Below are 7,011 nucleotides of genomic sequence, written 5' to 3'. Positions count from 1 at the left end.
GGTCTAGACCTGCTCTTTTATGAAAAACGCTGTGAGATAACTGTTGTTGCGAGTCAGCCTAGTACATATACTATGAACATTCATCCATAGATGATAATTCAATTCAATTCAATTTTATTTATAGTATCAATTCATAACAAGACCATAGAAAACAGAACTATCAGACCGAAAACAAACTAGAACTGGAACCACCCCCCCCCCAAAAATAACGAGCCACTTCAATTTTCTAGCAAACATCATGATAGTATCACAACCACCAAGACAACACCAAAAGAAGAAAAGGGGGGACTGTCGCATATTCTTCAGGCTGGCTAAGAGAGATCTGAGAGGAGGCGGGTGGTACTTGAGTCAAAAACATACAAAAGCGAGAGTGTCTCTCGAATATAAACCCAGACCTATTACCTCTGTCATGCGATCCCTGCCGGAGGTATCGCAGGACTGGACTTACGATAGACCCACCCAGCAGGAATGATTTACAAGGACCCAACAGATTCTCTGGGGTGGTTCAACGGACTGATCAGGCCAGTGACAAGGGCCAGCCAGTGCCACTGGCTATAGAGGAAAAACTAGTTGCACTTCTATCAAGAGTCAAAAAACCATGGAGGTCCGTCACGCGGTGGGCGGGCCACGCTCTGTAGCGTTCTGCGGCCGTTGGTGGGGGAGAAGAGGTCAGGAGAGTAACCAAACAAAAACATAAAAGAAAAGAATGTAGTACAGTGGTAGGCATGGTCTATATGATAGTGGTCAGGGGTCCTAGCCCGACGCTGGGCGGGCATACGAGAGCATCAACGCGAAAATAAACGTACAAACTAGCAGATCGGAGCGGACGGAGCAGGCCTGGGTCCAGGTGTAGCAGGAACATGGATCACAGACGTGTAGCGGGACAGGGCGAGAGCTGCTACCCTGATTTCGGAGCCTCTCTGATCCAAGGGAACATGCTGGGGAAAAAGACATAACGCCGGGGAATGACTCCCAGAGCTGGGTTAGTAACAGCATTTCTGGGACATGGATGCACATAATGGAAATGGAAATAGAGGAGAGAGGGATCAGTGTATCAAAATAAGTCCCCAGCTGTCAAAATATTACAACCAACCAAGAGAGACAAGGAAGAGAGCTCCAGCCCAGCCGGGCCGAACTCCCCCAACCGGATCGGCTGTATGCCAAGTCTCCCTTTAGTTCTATTAATTCTGATTATAGATATAAATCTGAAAACTATGTGACTACCTACTACTCCCTAACACTATTCGATTCTATGCCTAACTAGTGTATCAAATAAGTCCCCAGCTGTCAAAACTATTACACAAAACCAAGGAGAGACGGTAAGAGAGCTCCAGCCCGCCGGCCGAACTCCCCAGACCGATCGGGCTGTATGCCAAGTCTCCCTTTGTTCTATATTTCTTGATTATATGATAGATAAATCTGAAAACATGTTACTAACTACACTTCCTAACAATATCTATTCTATCCCTAACTATGTATCAATAATCCAAGCTGTCTAAAACTATTATTAACAACAAAACAAGAGAGACAAGGTAAAGAGAGCTCCAGCCCCGCCGGGCCAAACTCCCCGTTCTATTCCAGTCTCCCTTTAGTTATATTAGTGATAGAAATCTGAAATAAACGATGTATACTACCTACCTCCCTAACAATATCGATTCTATGCCCTAACTATAAGCTTTATCAAAAGGAAAGTCTTAAGCCTACCTTAGGTGACGGTGTCTGCCTCCTCCGACCCGAAACCTGGTTCCACAGGAGGAGCCTGATAACTGAACGCTCTGGCTCCCGTTCTACTTTTAGAGACTCTGGAACCACCAGTAACCCGCTTCTGGGAGCGTAGTTCTCTCCCTAGGGTTGTAAGGTACTATAAGCTCTTAAGATAAGATGGAGCCTGACCAGAAGAGCTTTGTAGGTGAGAATGAAGGATTTTAAATTCTGTTTCTAAATTTTTACATGGCAGCCCGGCCATATTCTTCTACATTTTACGCAAAAAGACCAGAAAGTGTGTCAGGTCAGAAATGTCCGAACGTGGACACAGCTCATTTAAGGTATCCTCATTCATTTGACTCTCATTTCCATTTCTCCTGACATGTAACTACAGAACAAGACTTTAGACACTGAGTTCAAAGAAAGGGAACACAGTCATCAAATATTGCCTGAAGACACAACTTTATTAATAAACCAGCAAGCAAAAGCATGTAAAACAGAACATAAGATGCCCAGGAAACAGAGACAGGCATGTATAAAAAGCCAAACAAACCATAAAATTGGAGATGGGCAGCTGAAGCCTTGCCAACGGCTGCAAACAGAGTGACGGAGACAAAAGAAGGAACAATGAAAGGAAAGAATGAGCAGCCGTAAAAGAGTGTGTGCTGAGGTTGTCATTTACATGTACACAATAAAGACATTCACAAGTGTCTGGTAGAGCGCAGGGACTGGTCTACTGGACAGGAAACAGACAGAGGGAAGAGGTGCTTGTAAGTGATGCCTCTGGTTAATAGTCTGACTGGAGATACTGCTGCTGTTTTACACTACAGTTAGCAGCAGAATACAAAACATAGTTAATGCTGGTTATGGGTAAATACTCTGCTCTCTCGACTCCCCTGCAGCCAAAAGTTGGCATTTCTGAGACAAAGAGAGAGAAAAGACACTGTGCACCCAGCAGCGGTGTGCATGTATGTGTATGTAGCATGGTTCACACAGGTAAAGTGTTTGGATTATCTGATCCACTGCTAAAAAGCATCTCAGAAGCCTTTAGCCTGACATCCCAATGCCAAACAACCTTGGGACATTTGAGATGTTCAATAGGTGTGAATTCCTCCATCTCTCTAATATGCATTCTCGATCTTTAGTCTTCCCAAGCGCAACTACACGTCAGTAAGTGGTCTGTTGAAATTGCCTTTAGAGGATCTGCCCCCATGGTAACGACAGCTGAAATGACACTGATATTCCGCTGAAATAAGCTGTTGTCCTTCCTGTCACATGCAAAAGGGACAGGAAGAAAATGGCCCCATCAATTTCTTTTTCTTGGGGCAATTTTAGGCCTTTATTTATACAGGACAGCTGCAGAAATGAAAGGGGAGAGATAGGGGGACTGTCATTCAGCAAAGGGGCTGGGCAAAGTCGAACCTGCGACTGCTGCGTCTACATATGGGCACCTGCTCTACCAAGTGTGCTAACCAGGCGCCAGCAAAATCAGTTTCAAAACATACAGAAAGTAGCATGCTGCTGTACCATTTGTCTGATCCCTGATTAGTACAACCTCATAATGATGAGGCTCATGTGAGATTATGGCAAGAGCAGCATGAGGCGCACTTTAAGGCTTTCATAATTACTGTATATATGACACACACTGAAGCAATTCATAACCCCTTCAAATAAACTATAAACTACTACCATGGCACCATCTTAGAATAAAATGGAGATGTTTCCATATTTTAAACATATTATAACATACTTAAACACCCAAAACACAAAAGTATGAAGATGCAAGCTTTTAGTTTGAGAAGTAGAAGCCCGACGGCGCCAGACAGGAGGCTCCAGGCTGCAGCCGTACAGTCTTGCATATTTTTGTTAATTTTTGCACATGACGTCGTCATACTCAGATTCTAGTCAGAACATGGCTGTGTCTCAAATCGCGCACTTCTGTACTAAATACTAACTATTTGAGTACATAGTGCGTTCACATTGTCGAAGTGCGGTCAAATGAAGTGTACTTAAAATACCCGATGGTGACTCAAAACCGGTCACAAAGTTAAGTGTAGATGGATGGACACTTTCCACACTCAACGGTCGCCATCTTGGCTACGTAGCGGAAGGGGCGGAGCTAACAACCGTTGAAAAACTTTTGATAGCGGCGGCCGAAGACGCGATAGCGAGACCGACGGAGCAATACAAAGTTGAACGTGAGTCTTTTTGCTAAACATATAAGCCACTTGTAAATGTATACTTGGTTAATTTTACAGTCGATAATCATTTTTGTACCACGAATTATAACGTTTATTAGTACCGTAATTTGACGTGCTAGCAAGCCAACCTTAGCTAACAGCGGCAGTTTAACCATATTGGCAAATAAGTTATAAGCTACCGTTACATGTGTTGTAGTATATTGTTGTTTGTGTTAAACTTTTGTCCCATTGTAGACGATTTTAGTGTTAGATGTATGATCTTAACAAGTTGTACATAATCCGACGTGAGCGTTAGCTCAGCGAAATAGCGATCAGCTGATTGTCAGTAACGTTAACAGTAGCGTAATGTTAAAACGTATCCACTGTTTCTGCCTCCACCTGATGTAGATCTTGTTTATACTGCTTCCCCCTGATGATTATCCTGTATAACCCGTCTCTTCAGGGACAAACGAGGAATAAAGGTCCGTCATTTAGGGGTGACGATGGCCCTCAGACCGTAGAAGGATCCCCTGGAGAATCTGCTCCCCCCTCAGGTCCCTGTCCCCATCAGACTATCTACGGCCTGGGGGGGCTATAGACCACCCTCATGTCCCTATCCCCATCAGACTAGCTACGTGCGGGGGGGGGGGGGGGGAGCCTGCAGAACTACAAGCACATTTTTAAAATAAAATAATATTAAAAGTATTTAACTTTGTCATCTTTTGTATTACACGTTGCATGACTGTAGCAAGCATATAATGAATATAAAGGAATGGATCTATTTAAATGTCAATTCTGTTACCTCTGCTTTCACTATTGTATTGTCACTGTATGAAGACCATTTAGAACAAAAATACAACTTATATAAAAATGTAGATGGTTTTCTTTAGTTAAGTTGTAAGGGGTAATGCTTCATAACAACAGTCTTATCTATGGGCAACAAGGATGTCCTCATGAAACCGTTGAGCATTAAAATGACAGGTACGTAATGAATGAATATTACTTTACTGATTTTAGAGCAGAACATAAGTATACTTAAAAGAGTGGACTACAAAGAATAGGTATAATTAATGATTAATAGTGCAGTAACAAGAACATATTACGATACAGTTGTGTACTGTTGAAGCTAAGGGGGGGGTGACATGACGGCGGCGTCGCAATCGTCATCCTGGCGTGACACGGAGCAAATATATCACATTTATTTTTGTTAAAATATCAAAAACAAAGCAGGAATTATTTTTTGCGAAACACAGCGCCAGACGGAATGCTCTCCCTGGTGAATTCCCATTGTACAGAAGAAGAAGGGATGAAATGTGATCGTCATTTCCGTAAGTGCACATGAAGTGCGCGATTTGAGACAACACTCCTCTGTCAAAATTTACCCCTATCCAGATAGTACGTAGTGCACGAAGTGTACTTCTGTAAGTGCACTAAGGGAAGTGCGCGATTTGAGACATAGCCCATGAGTCTGAAGATTCTAGTCGGAATATGAGTCTGATGCTGCTTCATTGGGCTGTGATCATGGGGCGTGTTTCAACCGAAACTAGGAAAAAGAACGCCTCTGCACTCAATTGGATAGACTTACAACCAATCAGAGAAAAGGAGTTTGTTCCTCTTTTAAAATGAATGACGCGATGGTGGAGGAATCTACACATCTCAAATCTCCAGCGACAGCCATCTTTGTTGTAAACTAATTCAATCCGGTGATCTTTGTTGACTCTTTTGGTTGATTCCGTTACTGTTGATCATCTGCCTATCATCACATAAAGCCCGCCCTGACAATCTGATTGGTCCGAACAGCTCTGGTTTGAGCATGTTGCCCCACAGCGGATCAAGTCGAGACCGAACTTCCCAAATGTTGGTCAAATGTTGTGGGGGGGGGCTAAGGTGAGCTGGCATCCAGGCTACTGGTACGCCATGGTTGCCGCATTTGTTTTAATTTTTCCTTTTTTCACGCTGGATTTAATGATGCTGACACAGAGTAGTTCATGTCCATTATTTTTGTCTCGAGGGCGGCCGGGTGTTCTCTTTTTTGGAAATCAACATATGGTCACCCTAAGATTGCCAGATGTTCAGAGTCATCTGTACAGACGTTATTAGCTACCAACAATAAAACTGTTGTTGGGACTAAACTGCTAAAACGCACTTAGCTGTTACCGTCAGGGATATTATAATAACCTTAAATAAAAATAAGCAGTGAAAAAATATTTTTAAACTGTAAAAAAACAAAAAAACCTCAAAACAAAAAAACTAAACTGAAACTGTATTGCCAGGTTAACAATGGAATAAAAAAAATGAAAGCATGTCATTTCAGTATAAGTTTTTTATAGAAATTAAACCGAGTTGACATTCCAGCAGAAAATTCAAATCCCTGTAAGACTAAAACTAAATATATAAGATAACAATCATTCTGAAAAAAACTGAAACTAAACTAAAACTAGTATACACACTAACTAAAACTGAACAAAAGTGAACTTGAAAATTCAAAACTATATTGACCTTGGTTATGATACAGCTACAGGTGCATTACCACCACCCTCTGGACTGAAGTGAGTCATTGGCATATAGCCTGGAAAATGGAGATTGTAATCGGATCTGTGATCTGGCTAACAGAGATTCATAGCCTATATGTGGCTAAGTGAAAAAAGTGTAATTAATCAGGATATGACACACTTGAAATGATGAGTGTAAAAAAGGGGGAAATCCTGTGTTTGTTTGACCCATACACTGCCCGACTTGCCTCCTGATATGGAATTTGACGCTCATGTACCCCCTAATTTGATCACATCATAATTACTTTGGGAACTAGAGGGCGGTGCCACCTACAGTAACAATAAAAAGTAAAAATGGGGGAGGGTCTTGTCAGACCTTATCACTGGGTTGTTGATTTTACCACTGAGGGGCTGCAACGTTACACTGTTTTTCTTCTACTCAGTGTTTTTTATGGATCATGATGAATCCTTGAATTTAATGGCTAAGTTGGTCTACAAAGCCGGATGCATTCTGGTAGTATAACTAAGCACTGACAAGACAAAACTCTCTCTTTCTCTCTCACACACATCCATTCTCACACATAAAGCTCAATGGAGTGATGGAGGCTGAACACCCTGCGGCACTTTGAGCAAAA

This window comes from Etheostoma spectabile, chromosome 23, assembly GCF_008692095.1.
Source record: "Etheostoma spectabile isolate EspeVRDwgs_2016 chromosome 23, UIUC_Espe_1.0, whole genome shotgun sequence".
Classification (NCBI taxonomy): domain Eukaryota; kingdom Metazoa; phylum Chordata; class Actinopteri; order Perciformes; family Percidae; genus Etheostoma; species Etheostoma spectabile.
This window is presented reverse-complemented; position numbering follows the sequence as displayed.